This window comes from Hakea prostrata, chromosome 1 (genome assembly GCF_041222555.1).
Source record: "Hakea prostrata isolate BN-2017 chromosome 1, UWA_Hpros_2, whole genome shotgun sequence".
NCBI classification, from domain to species: domain Eukaryota; kingdom Viridiplantae; phylum Streptophyta; class Magnoliopsida; order Proteales; family Proteaceae; genus Hakea; species Hakea prostrata.
Genome location: NC_142600.1, coordinates 33,347,980 through 33,372,646, shown reverse-complemented (window position 1 = coordinate 33,372,646; position 24,667 = coordinate 33,347,980). Strand labels below are relative to the sequence as shown.

The window sequence follows — 24,667 nt, the reverse complement described above, 5'->3', positions numbered from 1 at the left end:
CAATCAAGTTCAAGGGTAGTATGGATGTTAAAGAGCCCCGGTTACTGAAATATCAAGAGATTGTGCAAGTATTGCGAAAGAATTCAAGAATGCGAAAGTATGTCGGATCCCAAGAAAAGAAAATACAATGGCAGATGAGCTATCCAGATTAGCCAATGCCAAAGAAAAGAATTTAGACCCTTCGGTCTACATAGAAGAGATAACCTTCCCGAGTTATCGGGAGACAGAAATATCCTATATTGAAGCGGAGTGTTCTTTGGATGGATCCGATCGTAGAATATCTGAGAGATGATAAATTACCGGAAGATTCAAAAGAAGCAAGATTAATAAAAGTGTGATCCGCACGATTCATTATGCAGAATGGAAGGCTATACAGAAGATCTTATTCCGGACCCCTGTTGAGATGCTTGGGTCCCGAAGGATCGGAATCAGCCCTAGCCGAGGTACATGAAGGGATTTGTGGCGCTCACATGGGTGGTTGGGCCTTGGCACACAAAATTTTGAGGCTCAGGTTATATTGGCCTAAGCTCCAGCAAGCTGCTATGGAATATGTTCGTCGGTGTAGCAATTGCCAAATTCATGCTACAGTATCTAAACGCCCAACTGAAACCTTGACTTCGATACCCCATCCCTTTTGTGATGTGGGGAATTTACATCATGGGAGAATTCACCAAGGCGTCATGCGGAAGAGAATATCTTATAGTAGCAATCGACTACTTCACCAAATGGGTCGAGGCTAGCGCCCTGGCAACCATCACAGAAAGAAAGGTGGAGAAGTTCGTGCTCGAGTCAATCATATATCGGTTCTGGATGCCAAAAATAATCGTGACCGATCATGGCACTCAATTCGATAACCCACAATTTGAACAATTTTGTTGGACTTACTTGATCAAGCATCGTATGTCATCAGTGGCATACCCCCAAAGCAATGGCCAAGTAGAGGTTACAAACCGAACATTACTTGAGGGAATAAAGAGAAGACTCAAAGCTAATAAAGCCTTGTGGGTTGAAGATTTGCAAAATGTACTGTGGGCCTATCGGACTACAGTTCGGACACCCAGGGAGAAATTCCTTTTAAACTGGCTTATGGATCCGAAGTGTTGGCACCTGTTGAAGTAATGGCGGGAACACTACGGGAAAGAGAGTTCGAAGAAAAAGCGAACGAACAAGGATTGCTAGATAGCCTTGACTTGTTAGATGAAGTTTGTGCAAAAGCAATAGCGCGAACTCAACATTATCAACGAAGGATAGCATCACATTATAATTCCCGAGTAAGGAATCGTCGATACATAGCAGGAGACTTGGTATTAAGAAATACCTTAGCTTCATATCCACGCCATCAAAGGAAATTGGACCCTTCATGGGAAGGTCCATATATGGTTATTAAACCGGTCGGTTCGGGAGCTTATAAGCTAAAGAACATGACAACTCAGAAAGAGCTGGATCGTTCGTGGAATGCCAGGCATTTGAAGAAATATTATCCTTGAAGAGATTCACATTTTCATTCATGATGCAACAAAACTCAATCAATACAATTCTCAGTTTTCAATATACTGTCTTTTGATTGGGGGCATCATACAACACTCAAGATCAGATCCAACGACTAAATCAAAAGGCATCGGTTTAAAACCCGAGTGAGTACCTTCTACAAGGCATCATTTTAAAACCCGAGTGAGTACCTTCTACAAGGCATCAGTTTAAAACCTGAGTGAATTCCTTCTCAAACTTATTGAATTTCTCCGGAAATTCTTAAGTAAAGGCATCGGTTTGAAACCCGAGTGAGTACCTTCTACAAGGCATCGGTTTAAAACCCGAGTGAGTTCCTTCTCAAACTTATTGAATTTCTCCAAAAATTCTTAAGTAAAGGCATCGGTTTAAAACCCAAGTGAGTACCTTCTACAAGGCATCGGTTTAAAACCCGAGTGAGTACCTTCTACAAGGCATCGATTTAAAACCCGAGTGAGTTCCTTCTCAAACTTATTGAATTTTTTCGAAAATTCTTAAGTAAAGGCATCGGTTTAAAACCCGAGTGAGTTCCTTCTCAAACTTATTGAATTTCTCCGGAAATTCTTAAGTAAAGGCATTGGTTTAAAACCTGTGTGGGACCTTCTACAAGGCATCGGTTTAAAACCCGAGTGAGTTCCTTCCCAAAACTTATTGAATTTCTACGGAAATCTCTAAGTATAGGCATTGTTTTGAAACAACTAAGACCTACTGCAACAATGACTCAAGTGATTGACAAAGATAAAGATTAATTCTTTATTCCTCTAAATGACTAGAAGGGGCCAACCTTTACATCTAGTATACATATGAGATAACAAGTGTTGAGATACAATCTTCATTCAGTCAAAAAGGAAAGTCATCATCGGTGATCAAAGTAGCTTCGTCAAAAGCAACACAGAGTCAAGAAGCAGCCCAGATTCAAGAAGAAGAAGAAGAAGAGAGTCGGGAAAACATATGTTATCATTTGTTTGTCTCCCTCAGGGATTGCGAAGCATTCTGCAAGTACAAAATCCTCTGCAATTCTATACTCTTTATCCAGCTTTCCCGGGAGAAGTTTGATCTTTGATCAAACCTGCATTCAAGGCAAGCTCTTCATAGCTGAATCCTTTGAGAGGAGAATAGGGAGGAGAATCATCAAGATGATGCATGATATCCGGATCTGGAGGTGGAGGGTCTGTTGCATCCTTGGTCCAGGCAAGAAGAGGAAGTCCTAGCTTGGCAAACACTCCAGGATGACAATTGGCGCGGTGGGGAGTCGTGTTGAAATAAGGATTTCTCCTTAGTATCGATTCCCATACCTCGTTCTCGCCATCTCGGTATGCCTGCAAGTTATAAGTGTTCAGCATGTCAACAAAAGGCTTACTGTGCAAATATTTGAAGATGCGAGCCCTGCGAACATCAGTTGAGAGGGACTCGGGCAAAATGGTAGCTTGCCTTTGGGACGATGACACAGCTCCAGACCCTTTCGCCCCTGCTGAAAGCTTTCCTACTTCCCGCTCTAGCTGCCGGATCTTCTCCTTGGCATCATCCAAATCCGAACAAAGATGTTTGTTCTCGGAATTCTTCTCTCGGGCAATCTCCCAAGCTTGGTTTCCAAGACGAGCTATCTCAGTGTCTTTGGCTTTGGAGTCTTCCCAAAGCCTGGAAACTTCATCACTCAGTCTACCGAGTCTAAAGGCTGCTTCCACTTGATTGTGAAAGTTACCAGTGAGACTCCTGCAACAACTTCAAAGTTAGTCAAGAGCAAAAGAAAAATCTTCAGAATGAAAGGTAATAAAGGAAAAACTTACATCACCAATGAATTCATAAAATCCTGTTCTGGGATCGTGGAGAGGGCTTTGCTCTCGGCAGGCATTTGAACAGCAGTGCACCATTCCAGTGCCTTGTCAAAATCGCCTGTCACCAAGTCAAACCTCTTCAGCGACCAAGAAGGATGGAACATGTCATCGGCCAACTGAGGGCGCTTCCTAGTGGCAAAATCCTCCAGCTCCAGGGAAGGAGTGGAGGAGGATGCCAAACAAGCACTAGAGTTGGAAATATGAGCGGCACCTGTAGGGACCACATCCCTCAGATGTCCAAAGGGTCTTCATCATGGAAGAAGACTCTAGCGTAGCTCCAACAGGGGCATCAACAATGCAAGCAACGACGGAAGGGGCCACGTCCTCCTTGGAAGACTGAATGGTCTCTTCAGGCAGAGGAAGCGTGGGAGAAGCATCAGCAGAAACTGTGGGAATCTAATCTGAAGATTCACCAACAGCAATATCCCCACGTTTAGAAGATTCACCAGCAGCAGTCACCTCAGAGGAAGCAACCTTTGTCGGTATTAGGGCAGTCATGTTGCAGGAATTTGCCCTAATAAAGTCCAAGTTAATTCTTGGAGGCACTGCAAATGCAAAAAGCAACATCAGTACGAGAATCTAACAATTTATGGCAGGAAAGGGAAAACCCTAGATTTCTGTTGAACAGATGAAGTAACGAACACCAATCGAGAAACTTCCGTAATGAGTAAAGATGAATATCTGTGGAGATTACTCAAGGAGAAAAAGAAGTTCGTGACAAAGCTGAATGATGAGAGCGAGAAGACTTACTTGTTCGATTCGATCGAAGATATTGTTGGAGGACAAGAGTACGGAGAAACGACAAAGGAGGACAGAATATTACTTCGCAAATCTACCGAAAAACTAACTGAGATAGCGAGATGAGGATGAAGTCCCCTTGAGGAGCTTAAATAGCCAGCTCAAGGAGAGATGCGACGGTTGAAAGCCCAAGTTAATCAAGGGACAAGATGGAAGAGACGCTTCGAATTCCTAAAAATGCGGGATCAACGTTCGGGGGACAACGGCTCTTCAAATTCGAAACTTGAAGGCTAAACTAGGTTTTCACGTGGAACAAGATGCACACGATACGAGGATACCGCCAAATACCAACCGTCGCACTTGAGTATTAAATAATAGAGTATTTCCAATTCCTTGGGAATAGCAATTGGTATACGAATACAAAAAAACATTTGGGCTTCGTCATAAAAGAGGGAGTGGTTGGGAGATAAAATTCGGGTGTCACAAAAGGTTCGGAAGAGTCAAAATTGGTGAACGAAACTCTCCCGAACGCATCTCCTTGATGTCCCGAACGATTGTCTCCAGTTAAGGTAGAAGTTAATCTACGTGATAACTTATATCATTCTTATATCATTATTAAATATCTCTTGTGAGAGGGAATAAACAATTCCCTGGGTATGATATGAGTAAGTATTAAGGCAATCATTGGAAGAGTTCGAGAAAAAGAAGATAGATTTCTATTTCATTAAAGATCGTAGAGGGCCAACCCTTACACACAAAAAAAAATCCTAGAGATGGTTTCCTATTGTTCTTCCTCATTGTTGGTCGAAGAGTCTTTGTTAGAATCTTTATCCGAGGCGGAGCTTACGAGGTTCTTTAAGAGGCGGCGAATCAGCAAAATACTTCTCAATATCTGGGTCCGCTGGAATGGGATCCTCCTCTTCCAAAACCTAGTCAGGGAAAGGCAACTCAAGCTTCTTGAAGATTTCCTTGTCACACTTCTCGAAAGGGAGTTGTGTCAAAAGAAGGATTAGATTCAATAATCTTTCTCCGGACATCATTACGCCCTTCTCGATAAGCTTGAAGGTTGAAGGAGCCCAACAAGTCGATAAAGGGAATGTTGTTCGAGATATTTCCGAATGCAGTCCTTCCGAAGATCTTGTGAAAGATGTTTGGGCTTGCTAGGAAAGGCCATCTTCTTCAGCCGTTCGTTATCCTTGTCCTGAAACTCGAGGCTTTCACCGAACGCGATAGCGGCATTCTTCTGTTTCTTGGCCTCATGTTCGGCAACAACAGCACAAATGGTTGACGAGTCAAGTTCTTTCTTCAAAGAATTTATCTCCTCATCATGCTTCTCCTTCAATCTTCGGCGGCTTCCCTCAGCCGGTCCACCTCGGAATTGGCTTTCGCGATTCTCTTCACAAGTCTGCAGCAAGGAGCCGCTACAACCAACTCGGCTCAATGCCTCCATGTGTTGATAGAAGCTCAACACAGCATTACTGGAAGGACAGGGAGATTATCGAGAAAATCCCGGGAGAGATTACAAAGCAAGTAGTAAAGGCTCAAGAAAAATGATACCTTGTGGAAAGATGAACAAGAGCATCGTCTTGCGGGGTCTCAAAGGCTTGGCGGTCGGCGGGCATAAGGCCGAGAGAGCTCCATTCAGCGGCCTTCTCGGGATCCTGAGTGACTCGGTATGTCTGCGTCGGCGACCATTGAGGAACGAAGATCTCCTCGAGAATCTTTTTTCTTCTTGGATTTCTTCGGGGTGGAAGCATCGGCCGAGTCATGCTTCCTCTTGGTTCGAACGAGGAGAGGGGATGTCTACCTCTTCCACCATAGGTTTTTCCCTCTCCACGAAGCCTCAACCACCGGCTTTAGGTTCACGATACCCTTGTAAGAAGGGTCCGGAGGTGGCACGGAGGCTACATTCCTGCGATCAAAGCTCGAGGAGACCGTTGCTCTGCGATCCACAACAACCTTGGCAGCCCTCACCCGAAGGCTATCTCCGGATTCATTCTAGGCGGCACTACAAAGAAAGACAAAAGTCGGAAAGTTGAAAAAAAGTTCGCAGTATATTCAAGAAAGTGAAGCGTGGCAGTTAGAAAGTTCACGTTGAGCCAGCCCCCAGTACTGAAGGATGGAGTTGTATTCCATCTCATATCCATGTATCTCTTGATACCATGGAATTGACTTGATCTTCCCTAACAGCAGCTCTGTCTTCTTTGGATAATGGAAGGACCGGTTACCCTTTAAATATGTGTAGTTAGACGTTAGCCGTAGAATATCCACGTTATAGTTTTCATAGCTATAGGGTAGTCGCGATAACATATGTAGTTATACTTTCCATGACTAGAGGATATATAATCGTGGAATTATCTGTAGCTACAATATGTGTAGGTAGAAGTTAGATGCGGAAACGTCCATGGTTATATTTTTCATAACTATAGGGTAACCGCGGAAACACCCGCAATTATTTTTTCCGTAGCTAAATGATATATAACCACGAAAATATCCATCACTTCAATATGTATAGCTAGAAGTTGGGTGTGGAAACATCTGTAACTAACAATCTGTAGCTATAGATATAGCTAAAGAATTACCTGTAACTAAAAAACCATAGCTATGGACAACCTTGTACATGCAGTATTTTATATGTAGCTACTGCGTTTGCGACGAAGCCTGTTGCGACAGATAATAAACCGCATGTAATCTGTAGTTATTGGCTATTACTACGGATTTCGGTACATTTTACTGCGGAAAATTCCGCGGTAATATGCCCTTTTTGTTGTAGTGACTTAGGAATGTGTGGCAATCATATTCCTTGATCTCAACTTGTAAGAGAGAAAGAATGAGTGGGACAAATGTCAAAAAACATCCAGCCTTGCATGGAGGCGTAGTGTACCATATCAAGAAGGAATATGCTACCAGAACATACGTACCATAGAAGAAAACTAATCACGCATCCAATTAGAACCTTAAATATCATGAAGTAATCCCATTGTCTTCGCAGCAATAGTTAATAGATTGTTTCAAAAATATCTTTTGGGTTTTATAATTATTATTGGCAGCATTTTGTATGATGAACTTATTAGGAAGTTCTACTATAGAAACTAGTTCTCCCTTTTTCCCGATGTGGGTTCTACAATACATCCACAATTCAATAAATTCTAAGCTCTACAATTGCATTGAATGAATCTAGTTTCCATGATCTATGTTCTAATTTTAATAAGCAAAAAGGAAAACTAAATCTTATGGATAGGGTTGGATCAATGACTTAACATTAGGAGGTGCCCAAAAATGATTACAATTTCTTTTTCTTTTTTCCGGTTGAAATCAAATCTATTGGAAAGAATGGCAAGAGAACACAATCACAAGCATCAACAAGCCACAGAGTGACAGAAGGCCAACTGCTTACTTGCCAAAAGACAAGGTCTACCTAGCTAAAGAATCAACAATGCCATTGGATTCTCTAGAACATATGAAACGCGAGCAACACGAAGAATAGTAAAAGAAAAGCCTTACAATCTTCCACAACAGCCACCACCTCGGGAGCATATTACATATTGCCCTGTGTTTGTAGTCAATTACATCTATTACCCCTAAAAAAAGATAAATTACAAATGTCCCTTTAGCTTTAGCAAGTGTCCATTTATAGCTTTTAATTCTTAATAGTAAGGGGCTTTGTAATTATTTTTCCAAGGGTAGTAAACGTAATTGATTGCAAACAACTAGATTTACCAACCGAAGACAATTAGACTCAAAAATAACATCCTTCGGACTCACGGTAGTTACTCATCCCAAGGCCAAGCAATTCGGTACCCACTTGCTTTCCCAAGCCGAGTATTGAACACATTTGGCCCCAAAAAAAGTATTGAACACATTGGCTATTCTGGTAATGAGGCCGAGTTGGGAAATAAATTGACTTAATGAAATTGGTCCAATAACTATTAAGAATTTCCCAAAGCCTCCACACCCCCCCCTTACAAGTAAAGCTTGATTATGCAAATGAGGGTCTCAAAAGCTCAACCCACCTTGTTCCTTAGACTTACACAATCTTGTCCATGAAATCCAATGGTTTCATGCCTTCATTGGGCCCACCCAATAAAAAGTAGATAAATCCTTCCGATATTATCAAGCACACCCGAGGGAGAGAGAAATGGACCGGCATATGTAGACATAGTTGATCCAACCAATTCAATGAGGAGTTCATATGTTTCCACCTTTGAACTAACTACAAGAAAAGAGGAGGAGGAAGGAAATTTGTTTAGGAACAAAGAAAGTTGTATAGTATAAAAGGAAGCAAAGGAGGGACTCATGGAGATGTTGAGGAAATAGGGAAGCATGACGGTTTCAATGAAGCCAATTTTCTTTTCATTTTGAATAGAGATATATAATTTGAGGTTTAGAACAAATTTGATTATCATAGTCATATTCACACTTCAATCTGATTGTGATTTAATCTAAAATAATCAAAACAAAAATTATAACAACTTAATTTTGAAGTGTTGGTTTTTACCAAACGAACTAACTCCTAAGATATGATTGAGAAATGTTATGTTATGTACAACAACATAGATCTAGCCTCCAGAAATAATCCATCAAGCATGACACACCTTGGGTGAATTTCACTAGCACTTGCCTTTCTCTCACCGCACATAGAAGAAATTCAAGAATAAATTGATATTGAAAATCTATAAACATAGAGTATAATACCATTTCAATAAAAGATTACCTTGCCACTAAGCTAAGATCATCATCAGTTACACTATAACTCATCTCTATTTCAAAAGTTGCATTAGTAGAATTTGTCGATGGTTCACCTAGAAAAGGTTGATCTCTTGATTATGCCGTGTAAGATTGTTCGTAGAACATCTTCAAAGAATCAAGCTCTTTTGCAACTTCCTTCATTGTTGGCCTCTCTTCCCTTTTATCCTTTAGGCAGGTCTCTTGCAAGTTAAACAGCGCCAATAATTGTTCTCTCTTCCCAACAATTAATATTATGTCATCAATAATATTAAAAAGATTCCCATCTTTCATTGAAGATAAAAAATATGACACTAGTGTTGTACACTTCAGATTTTTCAAACAAAAGTGGTTTCTTTTCGGTCAAAAGCTCCAACAAAACAACTCCAAAACTATAAACATCACTTTTATCGGTTAGTTGTCTGTAGGAATACATTCGGGTCTAAGTATCCATGAGTCCCTTGAATGTGTCATCTTTTGAGTTTCATCCAAAGGAACCAATCTCGAAGCTCCAAAATCAGATACCTTAGCCCTATATTTATCATCCAATAATATATTTGAACACTTGACATCTCTATGAATGATAGGTATTGCATGAGAAGAGTGCAAATACGCTAGAGCATCAGCAATTTCCAACAATTCTCAACGATTTCCCATGAAAGACTAGGTGTTTGATTCTTCCTATGGATATGTTCGAGAGAGGGTTCCATTAGAAATGAATTCATAAACTAATAATGGAACCTCAATTTCTAAGCAACAACCCAAAAGCTTCACCACATGCCTATGATTGATTTGAGAGAGGATATCAACCTCATTTATAAACTGTATAATCTAGCCTTTGTCCACAATTTTGGATTTCTTAATGGCAACTACTTTCCCACTTGATAAGGTACCCTTGTAAACTCTACCAAACCCACCTTCGCCAATTATTTGACTCTCATGGAAGTTATTAGTTGCCTTCTTTAATGCTTTGCTAGAGAAAATTTTGGCAATATATTTTTCCCCTTTCTTTGAAGCAATTTGTTTTTGCAATAATAGACCTCCATTTTGATTGAAGAATTTTTCTCTTTGTCTACGTTTCTTTGAATTGCCCAATACAAAACCCAAACAAAGGTAGATAAACCCATGAAACTACCGGACCTACATGCATGATTAGAATATATATATATATTATATATATATATATATATATATATATATATATATATATATATATATATATATATATATATATATATATATAAGTAATCCTTCAACATTTGAGGATTTATAAACAATACCCATTTTGGATTGGGATTGAATGCAAAAAGTCTTTTGATTGGCTCTCTTCCTCCTTTGGTATTTCACGATTTGAATGCTTACATTTCCAATCAAGTCATAGTAGATTGAAAAATGAATTTGTTTTTGAAAGAAGTCAGTTGGGTGGCTTACATGCTAGCTTATCCGATAAAAATATTCTTTCCTAACGAGGACTTCATAAAAGATTGCAAGAAAATAGCAAATTTATTATCAATAAATAAAATTACCAACAATTTTTATCACTAGCATGTGTTTGGTGTCTTTAATACAACGGAACACGTAGCCTACCATAGCCATCGATATGGGGATCATTCCATCGCCAGGTTGCCTCTCGACATGGCGGGTATAGTTCCCATAGGTATTATTGCATATAGCATTCCTATCGCAGTTTATTAGTGGATTCACACTCATTTATATCTTCATCAAAGCATTACCACATCACAAGAATGACGAAAGCGTTAGCAATGTGTGAAGTCTACTAGATGCATGACAACAACAAACTAAGGACCAAGAAAAGATAAGATACACTACCGCACTTGATGAGGAGATAGGGGTTGCCTTCAAAACCACTGCGGGTACAAGTAGGGGGCATTGGTTGAGTTAGAGGGATGGAATTTCCCTTTTCCCCCAGTTGGGCATATCGGCTGACTTAAATTCCTTTCTTGAAAGATGTGATGAGTCGAAGGTGAAGGATTCATAATCACCTATGAAGGCAAAGTTGCAAGGGTTGAACTTTGGATTCGATTTTTGCTAGAAACTCCAAAAGTCACATATGGGAGTATCACCAAGGCCTGGAAGAGAATACATAAGAACATACTCACAAATGGGCAGGCTAGCGCCGCAACCATCCGAAAGAAAGGTGGAGAAGTTCGTGTCTGAGCAATCATATATTCGATGCCAAAAATAATCGCGGACCGATCTGGCACTCACGATAACCCACAATTTGAACAATTTTGTTGACTTACTTGATCAAGCATCGTATGTCATCGGGGATACCCCAAAGCAATGGCCAGTAGAGGTTACAAACCAACATTACTTGAGTGGAATAAAGAGAAGACCAAAGCTAATAAAGCCTTGTGGGTTGAAGATTTGCAAAATGTACGTGGGCCTATCGGACTACGCTCGACACCCACAGGAGAAACCTTTAAACGGCTATGGATCCGGCGTTGGCACTTGTTGAAGTAATGGCGGAACACACGGGAAAGAGAGTTCAAGAAAAGCGAATCGAACAAGGATTGCTAGATAGCCTTGACTTGTTAGATGAAGTTTGTGCAAAAGCAATAGCGCGAACTCAACATTATCAACGCATGATAGCATCACATTATAATTCCCGAGTAAGGAATCGCTCGATACATAGCAGGAGACTTGGTATTAAGAAATACCTTAGCTTCATATCCACGCCATCAAAGGAAATTGGACCCTTCATGGGAAGGTCCATATATGGTTATTAAACCGGTCGGTTCGGGAGCTTATAAGCTAAAGAACATGACAACTCGTAAAGAGCTGGATCGTTCGTGGAATGCCGTGCATTTGAAGAAATATTATCCTTGAAGAGATTCACATTTTCATTCATGATGCAACAAAACTCAATCAATACAATTCTCGAGTTTCAATATACCGTCTTTTGATTGGGGGCATCATACAACACTCAAGATCGATCCAACGACTAAATCAAAAGGCAGGTTTAAAACGAGTGAGTACCTTCTACAAGGCATCATTTTAAAACCCGAGTGAGTACCTTCTACAAGGCATCAGTTTAAAACCTGAGTGAATTCTTCTCAAACTTATTGAATTTCTCCGGAAATTCTTAGTAAAGGCATCGGTTTGAAACCCGAGTGAGTACCTTCTACAAGGCATCGGTTTAAAACCCGAGTGAGTTCCTTTCAAACTTATTGAATTTCTCCAAAAATTCTTAAGTAAAGGCATCGGTTTAAAACCCAAGTGAGTACCTTCTACAAGGCATCGGTTTAAAACCCGAGTGAGTACCTTCTACAAGGCATCGATTTAAAACCCGAGTGAGTTCCTTCTCAAACTTATTGAATTTTTTCGAAAATTCTTAAGTAAAGGCATCGGTTTAAAACCCGAGTGAGTTCCTTCTCAAACTTATTGAATTTCTCCGGAAATTCTTAAGTAAAGGCATTGGTTTAAAACCCGTGTGGGACCTTTCTACAAGGCATCGGTTTAAAACCCGAGTGAGTTCCTTCCCAAAACTTATTGAATTTCTACGGAAATCTCTAAGTATAGGCATTGTTTTGAAACAACTAAGACCTACTGCAACAATGACTCAAGTGATTGACAAAGTTCAAAGATAAAGATTAATTCTTTATTCCTCTAAATGACTAGAAGGGGCCAACCTTTACATCTAGTATACATATGAGATAACAAGTGTTGAGATACAATCTTCATTCACTCAAAAAGGAAAGTCATCATCGGTGATCAAAGTAGCCTTCCACAAAGCAACACAGTAGTCAAGAAGCAGCCTCGTATTCAAGAAGAAGAAGAAGAAGAAGAGTGGGAAAACATATGTTATCATTTTAGGATTGCGAAGCATTGCAAGTACAAAATCCTCTGCAATCTATACCTTTATCCAGCTTTCCCGGGAGAAGTTTGATCTTTGATCAAACCCGCATTCAAGGCAAGCCTTCATAGTGAACCTTTGAGAGGAGAATAGGGAGGAGAATCATCAAGATGATGCATGATATCCGGACCGAGGTGGAGGGTCCGTTGCATCCTTGGTCCAGGCAAGAAGAGGAAGTCCTAGCTTGGCAAACACCCAGATGACAATTCGCGGTGGGGAGTCGTGTTGAAATAAGGATTTCTCCTTAGTATCGATTCCCATACCTGTCTCGCCATCTCGGTATGCCGCAAGTTATAAGTGTTCAGCATGTCAACAAAAGGCTTCATCGGGCAAATATTTGAAGATGCGAGCCCGCAACATCAGTTGAGAGGGACTCGGGCAAAATGGTAGCTTGCCTTTGGGACGATGACACAGCTCCACTTTCGCCCTGAAAGCTTTCCTACTTCCCGCTCTAGCGCGGACTCTCCTTGGCATCATCCAACCGAACAAAGATGTTTGTTCTCGGAATTCTTCTCGGCAATCTCCCAAGCTTGGTTTCCAAGACGAGCTATCTCGGTGTCTTTGGCTTTGGAGTCTTCCCAAAGCCCGGAAACTTCATCACTCGCCCACCGAGTCTAAAGGTGCCCACTTGATTGTGAAAGTTACCAAGTGAGACTCCCGCAACAACTTCAAAGTTAGTCAAGAGCAAAAGAAAAATCTTCGAATGAAAGGTAATAAAGGAAAAACTTACATCACCAATGAATTCATAAAATCCCTGCCTGGGATCGTGGAGAGGGCTTTGCTCTCGGCAGCATTTGAACAAAGCAGGCACCATTCCAAAGGCCTTGTCAAAATCGCCTCGTCACCAAGTCAAACCTCTTCAGCGACCAAGAAGGATGGAACATGTCATCGGCCAACCGAGGGCGCTTCCTAGTGGCAAAATCCTCCACCCAGTGGAAGGAGTGGAGGAGGATGCCAAACAAGCACTAGAGTTGGAAATATGAGCGGCACCCGTAGGGACCACATCCCTCGGATGTCCAAAGGGTCTTCATCATGGAAGAAGACTTAGCGTAGCTCCAACAGGGCATCAACAATGCAAGCAACGACGGAAGGGGCCACGCCCTCCTTGGAAGACTGAATGGTCTCTTCAGCAGAGGAAGCGTGGGAGAAGCATCCAGGAACCGTGGGAATCTAATCAAGATTCACCAACAAGCAATATCCCCACGTTTAGAAGATTCACCAAAGCAGCGGTCACCTCGGAGGAAGCAACCTTTGTCGGCATTAGGGCGCCATGTTGCAGAATTTGCCCTAATAAAGTCCAAGTTAATTCTTGGAGGCACCGCAAATGCAAAAAGCAACATCAGCACGAGAATCTAACAATTTATGGCAGAAAGGGAAAACCCTAGATTTCGGTGAATGGATGAAGTAACGAACACCAATCAGAAACTTCCGTAATGAGTAAAGATGAATACCGTGGAGATTACTCAAGGAGAAAAAGAAGTTCGTGACAAACCGAATGAAGAGCGTAAGACTTACTTGTTCGATTCCGATCGAAGATATTGTTGGAGGACAAGAGTACGGAGACAAGAAAGGAGGACAGAATATTACTTCGCAAATCTACTGTAAATAACTTGCAGATAGCGAGATGAGGATGAAGTCCCCTTGAGGAGCTTAAATAGCTAGCTCAAGGAGAGATGCGACGGTTGAAAGCCCAAGTTAATCAAGGGACAAGATGGAAGAGACGCTCGAATTCCTAAAAATGCAGGATCAACGTTCGGGGGACAACGGCTCTTCAAATTCGAAACTTGAAGGCTAAACTAGGTTTTCACGTGGAACAAGATGCACCCGATACGAGGATACCGCCAAATACCAACCGTCGCACCAAAGATTAAATAATAGAGTATTTCCAATTCCTTGGGAATAGCAATTGGTATACGAATACAAAAAAACATTTGGGCTTGGTCATAAAAGAGGGAGTGGTTGGGAGATAAAATTCAGGTGTCACAAAAGGTTCGGAAGAGTCAAAATTGATCGAACGAAACTCTCCCGAACGCATCTCCTTGATGTCCCGAACGATTGTCTCCAGCTAAGGTAGAAGTTAATCTACGTGATAACTTATATCATTCTTATATCATTATTAAATATCTCTTGTGAGAGGGAATAAACAATTCCCTGGGTATGATATGAGTAAGTATTAAGGCAATCATTGGAAGAGTTCGAGAAAAAGAAGATAGATTTCTATTTCATTAAAGATCGTAGAGGGCCAACCATTACACACAAAAAAAAAAATCCTAGAGATGGTTTCCTATTGTTCTTCCTCATTGTTGGTCGAAGAGTCTTTGTTAGAATCTTTATCCGAGGCGGTGCTTCGAGGTTCTTTAAGAGGCGGCGAATCAGCAAAATACTTCTCAATATCCGGGGTCCGCTGGAATGGGATCCTCCTCTTCCAAAACCTAGTCGTGGGAAAGGCAACTCAAGCTTCTTGAAGATTTCCTTGTCACACTTCTCGAAAGGGAGTTGTGTCAAAAGAAGGATTAGATTCAATAATCTTTCTCCAGACATCATTCTGCCCTTCTCGATAAGCTTGAAGGTTGAAGGAGCCCAACAAGTCAGTAAAGGGAATGTTGTTCAGATATTTCCGAATGCAGTCCTTCCGAAGATCTTGTGAAAGATGTTTGGGCTTGCTAGGAAAGGCCATCTTCTTCAGCCGTTCGTTATCCTTGTCCCGAAACTCGAGGCTTTCACCGAACGCGATAGCAGCATTCTTCCCTGCTTTCTTGGCCTCATGTTCGGCAACAACAAGCACAAATGGTTGACGAGTCAAGTTCTTTCTTCAAAGAATTTATCTCCTCATCATGCTTCTCCTTCAATCTTCGGCAGCTTCCCTTAGCCGGTCCACCTCAGAATTGGCTTTCGCCAGATTCTCTTCACAAGTCCGCAAGCAAGGAGCCGCTACAACCAACTCGGCTCAATGCCTCCATGTGTTGATAGAAGCTCAACACAAGATTACTGGAAGGACAGGGGAGATTATCGGGAAAATCCCAGGAGAGATTACAAAGCAAGTAGTAAAGGCTCAAGAAAAATGATACCTTGTGGAAAGATGAACAAGAGCATCGTCTTGCGTGGTCTCAAAGGCTTGGCGGTCGGGCGGGCATAAGGCCGAGAGAGCTCCATTCAGCGGCCTTCTCAGGATCCCGAGTGACTCGGTATGTCCTGCGTCGGCCGACCATTGAGGAACGAAGATCTCCTCGTAATCTTTTTTCTTCTTGGATTTCTTGGGGCGGAAGCATCGACCGAGTCATGCTTCCTCTTGGTTCGAACAGAGAGGGGATGTCCACCTCTTCCACCATAGGTTTTTTCCCTCTCCACGAAGCCTCAACCACCGGCTTTAGGTTCCCGATACCCTTGTAAGAAGGGTCCGGAGGTGGCACAGAGGCTACCCGTCTGCAGCTCAAAGCTCGAGGAGACCGTTGCTCTGCAGTCACAACAACCTTGGCAGCCCTCACCCGAAGGCTATCCGGATTCATTCTAGGCGGCACTACAAAGAAAGACAAAAGTCGAAAGTTGAAAAAAAGTTCGCAGATATTCAAGAAAGTGAAGCGTGGCGCTTAGAAAGTTCACGTTGAGCCAGCCCCCAAGATCGAAGGATGGAGTTGTATTCCATCTCATATCCATGTATCTCTTGATACCATGGAATTGACTTGATCTTCCCTAACAGCAGCTCTGTCTTCTTTGGATAATGGAAGGACCCGGTTACCCTTTAAATATGTGTAGTTAGACGTTAGCCGTAGAATATCCAGCCATTATAGTTTTCATAGCTATAGGGTAGCCGCGATAACATATGTAGTTATACTTTCCGCAGCTAGAGGATATATAATCGTGGAATTATCTGTCGCTACAATATGTGTAGGTAGAAGTTAGATGCGGAAACGTCCATGGTTATATTTTTCATAACTATAGGGTAACCGCGGAAACACCCGTAATTATTTTTTCCGTAGCTAAATGATATATAACCACGAAAATATCCATCACTTCAATATGTATAGCTAGAAGTTGGGTGTGGAAACATTCAGTAACTAACAATCTGTAGCTATAGATATAGCTAAAGAATTACCTGTAACTAAAAAACCATAGCTATGGACAACCTTGTACATGCAGTATTTTATATGTAGCTACTGCGTTTGCGACGAAGCCTGTTGCGACAGATAATAAACCGCATGTAATCTGTAGTTATTGGCTATTACTACGGATTTCGGTACATTTTATCATGGAAAATTCCGCGGTAATATGCCCTTTTTGTTGTAGTGACTTAGGAATGTGTGGCAATCATATTCCTTGATCTCAACTTGTAAGAGAGAAAGAATGAGTGGGACAAATGTCAAAAAACATCCAGCCTTGCATGGAGGCGTAGTGTACCATATCAAGAAGGAATATGCTACCGTAACATACGTACCATAGAAGAAAACTAATCACGCATCCAATTAGAACCTTAAATATCATGAAGTAATCCCATTGTCTTCAGCGCAATAGTTAATAGATTGTTTCAAAAATATCTTTTGGGTTTTATAATTATTATTGGCAGCATTTTGTATGATGAACTTATTAGGAAGTTCTACTATAGAAACTAGTTCTCCCTTTTTCCCGATGTGGGTTCTACAATACATCCACAATTCAATAAATTCTAAGCTCTACAATTGCATTGAATGAATCTAGTTTCCATGATCTATGTTCTAATTTTAAATAAACAAAAAAAGGAAAACTAAATCTTATGGATAGGGTTGGATCAATGACTTAACATTAGGAGGTGCCCAAAAATGATTACAATTTCTTTTTTCTTTTTTCCGGTTGAAATCAAATCTATTGGAAAGAATGGCAAGAGAACACAATCACAAGCATCAACAAGCCACAGAGTGACGGAAGGCCAATCTGCCTTACTTGCCAAAAGACAAGGTCTACCTAGCTAAAGAATCAACAATGCCATTGGATTCTCTAGAACATATGAAATCGAGCAACACGAAGAATAGTAAAGAAAAGCCTTACAATCTTCCACAACAGCCACCACCTCAGGAGCATATTACATATTGCCCATCGTGTTTGTAGTCAATTACATCTATTACCCCTAAAAAAAGATAAATTACAAATGTCCCTTTACTGCTTTAGCAAGCTGTCCATTTATAGCTTTTAATTCTTAATAGTAAGGGGCTTTGTAATTATTTTTTTCCAAGGGTAGTAAACGTAATTGATTGCAAACACTGAGATTTACCAACCGAAGACAATTAGACTCAAAAATAACATCCTTCGGACTCACGACAGTAGTTACTCATCCCAAGGCCAAGCAATTCAAGTACCCACTTGCTTTCCCAAGTCCGAGTATTGAACACATTTGGCCCAAAAAAAAGTATTGAACACATTGGCTATTCTGGTAATGAGGCCGAGTTGGGAAATAAATTGACTTAATGAAATTGGTCCAATAACTATTAAGAATTTCCCAAAGCCTCCACACACCCCCCCCCCTTACAAGTAAAGCTTGATTATGCAAATGAGGGTCTCAAAAGCTCAACCCACCTTGTTCCTTAGACTTACACAATCTTGTCCATGAAATCCAATGGATTTCATGCCTTCATTGGGCCCACCCAATAAAAAGTAGATAAATCCTTCCAGATATTATCAAGCACACCACGAGGGAGAGAGAAATGGACCCGGCATATGTAGACATAGTTGATCCAACCAATTCAATGAGGAGTTCATATGTTTCCACCTTTGAACTAACTACAAAGAAAAGGAGGAGGAGGGGAAGGAAAGTTTGTTTAGGAACAAAGAAAGTTGTATAGTATAAAAGGAAGCAAAGGAGGGACTCATGGAGATGTTGAGGAAATAGGGAAGCATGACAGTTTCAATGAAGCCAATTTTCTTTTCATTTTGAATAGAGATATATAATTTGAGGTTTAGAACAAATTTGATTATCATAGTCATATTCACACTTCAATCTGATTGTGATTTAATCTAAAATAATCAAAACAAAAAATTATAACAACTTAATTTTGAAGTGTTGGTTTTTACCAAACGAACTAACTCCTAAGATATGATTGAGAAATGTTATGTTATGTACAACAACATAGATCTAGCCTCCAGAAATAATCCATCAAGCATGACACACCTTCGGTGAATTTCACTAGCACTTGCCTTTCTCTCACCTCGCACATAGAAGAAATTCAAGAATAAATTGATATTGAAAATCTATAAACATAGAGTATAATACCATTTCAATAAAAGATTACCTTGCCACTAAGCTAAGATCATCATCAGTTACACTATAACTCATCTCTATTTCAAAAGTTGCATTAGTAGAATTTGTCGATGGTTCACCTAGAAAAGGTTCAGTCTCTTGATTATGCCGTGTCGAAGATTGTTCGTAGAACATCTTCAAAGAATCAAGCTCTTTTGCAACTTCCTTCATTGTTGGCCTCTCTTCCCTTTTATCCTTTAGGAGCCTCTCTTGCAAGTTCAAAGAATCGCCAATAATTGTTCTCTCTTCCCAACAATTAATATTATGTCATCAATAATATTAAAAAGATTCCCATCTTTCATTGAAGATAAAAAATATGACACTAGTGTTGTACACTTCCCAGATTTTTCAAACAAAAGTGGTTTCTTTTCAGTCAAAAGCTCCAACAAAACAACTCCAAAACTATAAACATCACTTTTATCAGTTAGCTGGCCTGTAGGAATACATTCTGGGTCTAAGTATCCATGAGTCCCTTGAATCTGTGTCATCTTTTGAGTTTCATCCAAAGGAACCAATCTCGAAGCTCCAAAATCAGATACCTTAGCCCTATATTTATCATCCAATAATATATTTGAACACTTGACATCTCTATGAATGATAGGTATTGCATGAGAAGAGTGCAAATACGCTAGAGCATCAGCAATTTCTGCAACAATTCTCAAACGATTTCCCCATGAAAGACTAGGTGTTTGATTCTTCCTATGGATATGTTCAGAGAGGGTTCCATTAGAAATGAATTCATAAACTAATAATGGAACCTCAATCTCTAAGCAACAACCCAAAAGCTTCACCACATGCCTATGATTGATTTGAGAGAGGATATCAACCTCATTTATAAACTGTATAATCTGGCCTTTGTCCACAATTTTGGATTTCTTAATGGCAACTACTTTCCCACTTGATAAGGTACCCTTGTAAACTCTACCAAACCCACCTTCGCCAATTATTTGACTCTCATGGAAGTTATTAGTTGCCTTCTTTAATGCTTTGCTAGAGAAAATTTTGGCAATATATTTTTCCCCTTTCTTTGAAGCAATTTGTTGCTGCAATAATAGACCTCCATTTTGATTGAAGAATTTTTCTCTTTGTCTACGTTTTCTTTGAATTGCCCAATACAAAACCCAAACAAAGGTAGATAAACCCATGAAACCTGCACCGGTACCTACATGCATAAAGTCAGATTTAGATATATATATATATATATATATATATATATATATATTATATATATATATATATATATATATATATATAAGTAATCCTTCAACATTTGAGGATTTATAAACAAGTACCCATTTTGGATTGGGATTGAATGCAATAACAGGTCTTTTGATTGGCTCTCTTTCCTCCTTTGGTATTTCACGATTTGAATCGCTTACATTTTCCAATTCAAGTCATAGTAGATTGAAAAATGAATCCGAGTTTACTCGATAAATTAGTAAGTCAAACAGTTGGGTGGCCTACATGCTGAGCTTATCTGATAAAAATATTCTTTCCTAACGAGGACTTCATAAAAGATCTGTGCAAGAAAATAGCAAATTTATTATCAATAAATAAAATTACCTGCAACAATTTTTATCACTAGCATGTGTTTCGTGTCTTTAATACAACCAGAACCACGTAGCCTACCATAGCCATCGATATGGGGGATCATTCCATCGCCACGGTTGCCTTCTCGACATTGGCAGGTATAGTTCCCATAGGTATTATTGCATATAGCATTCCTATCGCAGTTATTAGTGGATTCACACTCATTTATATCTTCATCAAAGCATTACCACATCACAAGAATGACGAAAAAGTCGTTAGCTACTATAACGAATGTAACGAAGTCTAGATGCATGACCGACAACAACAAACTAAGGACTCAAGAAAAGATAAGATACTACTTACCTCGGCATCCTTGATGAGGGAGATAAGGGTTGCCTTCAAAACCATCGTTGCAGGTACAATTGTAGCCAGGGGCATTGGTTGAGTTAGAGGGATAGCTGTTTGGCCCGCATCTTTCGTTGCCAATCGCCCTGACCCACCAGCTTGGGATATCGACCTGTTAAATTCCTTTCTTGAAAGATGTGATGAGTCGAAGGTGAAGGATTCATAATCACCTATGAAGGCAAAGCTGCAAGGGTTGAACTTTGGATTCGATTTTTTGCTAGAAACTCCAAAAGTCACATCAATTTCATTCAGACCCAATGGAATTGAGGTCTGGCAACAACCAATTCCAGAACAAGACCCATTGGTCACACTATCCAACTTATCACACATTGATATGCACCCACTACTGAAATTTCCGCTATCATCCCCAAAATTTGAATTTAGGATGGCAACAGTGTTGCAACCTATGCCTATGAGCTTATTGCGGGTGACTGAGACCCTGAACGGTGAATCTTCGAAGTAATATCCTTCTAAGACCGATTCTGTATTGTTTCCTGTATTATTGAAGCATTCATAAGAAACATCTGGGTAACGCAGAACAAAATGAGATTCCAATAATGATATCTCAAGAACCTCTGTAAAATTTCCAAAGTAGGGTTTGAGGGTACCACTTCGAGCATCACATGTGAGTTTCTAGTGAATATCGCTACTGAAGCAACCTTCCCTGAGGCCAAAAGGGTAGGGTATCTCTACATCTCCACATTTGCTGCGGCAACCCGGCAAGGCTAGTGGTGGTGGAACTGCCGTGGCTATTTCTACCAATGAAAAAAGAAATAGCAACATCACCAAAGGATTCAGAACGATGGCCAAGCTTATGATTTCCATCTGACCTTCTACAGAAATGCTTGTACAAGGTACCAATCGACCACTATTCAGCCAAACTACTTAATTACTTCATCTTCTATCAATTACCCCGATAAAGGAATTGAAAACGAGAAGCGATGTAAGATCAACCAAATTTGTACCTTATATAACCCGTTACTACTACTTTCTCCGCTGCTAAATCAACAAAAAATAAATGAGCAAGGCAATTTCTTAGAACCTTCTTCGCCGTAAAAAACGAAAATTGACAAAAAAAAGTCAAAAAACCTCGCTGCCGACAGCACCATGGCAATAGAAAATACAGAATAAATAACAAAGATTCCAAAAGTTTTATTATTATTATTTTTTTTTCCTAGTAGAACTAGATTTCCCAAATTGACTCCGGCTCCCACACAACAATATTCAAGTGGAGTGAAGGCAAACTTTAAAGAATCCCATTATTTGATACGATACAACTGATGCGATCAAGGTTTAAAGTATCTGTATCGAGTATCGTATCGGTCAGGTGATTTTAAGAGACATATCGTCCTGTATCGAATTTTGTATCGCTCTGGCTAATGTATTTTAGTGTAATTCAATGGAGAGGTGTTTCGAGATGTATCGTATCGGTTGGATCAAATACAGATACGTATCGACTAGTATCACTTTAAACCTTGGATGCGATACATAATCGCATGTCTCTCCTTTTTATGTTTATGGGACTACAAAAGCCCATTCAAAGGTAGAGCAATTTTTTGAAGTATCTCCCTTTCGCATTTATGAAAATTTCCCTCCAACCTTCTTTGTATATGTGAAGTTAGTGCTTAGCCCTCCGATTGGAGAGATTCTTTATGAGAAGAAAAATGTTTTGTTTTGTGTGAAATATCAATACTTGGCCCTTCTCAATAATAAATCATGGCTTCGCCCTTAAGACCAACTACCAAATGAATAATGCAAATGGTCCAATGGTCCACTTAGTCAAATAGACTTAAAACAATCCAACATCCTCCAAGATTAAATTGATAATTGAGATTTTCACATTGCCATATATATTATCGAAAACGTATTTACACCTTTTAATTGAATTACGAACATATATTGGATCCAGAAAAAGAAAAAGAAAAAAACATATTCTAATCATTGTGAGACATCAAAGTCATGTTGAACCTCAAAATTATAAGATCCATCAAGAGTTGTGTAAACTAATTCTAATTGAAAAATGGCAAGACTAGATCATAAACCATTTGAGTGATGATTCAATAGTATTTGATACATTGAGAGATGTTCGTCTAATTGGACAAGATGCTTTAAGCACTTTGTCTTATTAAATTATTATGTTCTCCACTGATATGGGTACCACATTAATAAAATCTTGAGTTTTTTATATGATATTCACTATTATTGAAGTGAAATTAGAATTCACCTTCTGTCATGGCCTAAATTACATGGTACACACTTTTGAAATAACAAAAGCTTTTTACACGGCATTTGCATAATTTGATTGGAAAAAGAAGAAGCAAATAAAACAGAAGAGAAAGCTTTCTCTATCACGCGTGAAGGAATTTTGTACCGTTCATCTAAAGTCATCCAAGTCTAATACATGAACTTCCATCGTTATTAGAGAGAGAAGAAATTGGGTACATAGGAAGAATTCAAACATATGGAAAGAAAGATCTAGAGAGAGTTGAAGGTGTCAATGCCCCAGACAAGGGGCAAAGAACAGCCACAACCGATTTTGATTTTTTGAAATCAACCCAAATGATAATCACAGGAGGGTTGACGGCATGAATTCTGAACTTGAACCATGAAACCCAGAGAGAGGAAGCTCTTCTTTTTAGTAGTTGGAAAGGACGAAGAAGCTCAGTCATCAAAAAATCTCCATCAATGTTTCAGTAATCTTTGGGTCCTTGGGGTTTCGGCTGAACTTTCGAAGAAACGTGTTGGAGCAGGTGTGGTGTTTGACAAATTGCCCAGAAGAGATTTTCAAATCAACGCACTTTGATTGAAAGGTACAATTGACTTGCCTCATTCTCTCTTAATCTTGCCTTCCAACTTTCTCATTTTTAGTTATCTCTTTTGTCCTCTTCTACAAGACTATGAGCAAGAACGACGCAAGTCAAACAGAAAATTGCAGGGAAGCTTATATAGATGGGAATTGGCAAATAAAGAAAATCTTGTGATTTTATTACAAAACCATATTGGCCAATCAATCAATCAATCCTTTTCAGTTTGAACATTCTACTCGGTTTCCCATCTCCATCAATTGTAGGTTTGTCTTTCGGCAATTAGAAAATCACTTGAAACATCAAGTGATTTCGGGTGGGTGATTTCTGGCAGGGGGAAAGTCAGTGGGGGGCGTGGAGTCTCCGGCGGGAATGGGATTGGTAGTCTTCAGCAAGAAAAGGGGCGTGGTGATTTCTAGCAAGAGATAGAAGAAGATGGGTGAAGGGGATTTTTCCTTCACCACCTAAGGATATTTAGATAATTTTACTACTTAAAAAATATATATTAAAAAAAAATTATAATAACACAATATATTAAATAATCTGAGGGCATTTTGGTCCTTCCATATTTGACATTTGAATATACTTAATAATTAGTTTGCTTGGGACCCGTACGTAATATATTGCACTAAAGGGACCCAATATTAGTTTATGGTCCTCTAAAAGAACTCAAAAAATCTACGATCAAAGTCATCCTAGTTATATTCAATTTCCTTCAATCTAGAGCTGACATTCGGATCGCTTCCTTTTATTTGTTTATTTATTTTTTGTTCGCATTTTTTATTCTTATTTTTTATTAATGCAATTTTTTTAGATGATGAATGATTAAGTTATATTTATTTTATTTTTATTCTCAATTCGATCGCATTAAATGTATGTGTTAGACCACTCATTTAGATCTATTAAATTAATTTAATTAATTAGTTAAAAAGTTAAATATTTTATATTTATATACTTTCGTGTTACCATTAAAATGTTGAAC

General features: G+C 39.6%; 2 pseudogenes; both read right to left on the bottom strand.

Annotated features, from left to right (window-relative positions):
• Positions 1 to 24,667, bottom strand: part of LOC149028786 (ATP phosphoribosyltransferase 2, chloroplastic-like) — a 71,848-nt pseudogene that overhangs the window by 32,635 nt on the left and 14,546 nt on the right.
• LOC149028787 (wall-associated receptor kinase 2-like) lies at positions 18,609 to 21,885 on the bottom strand (annotated as a pseudogene).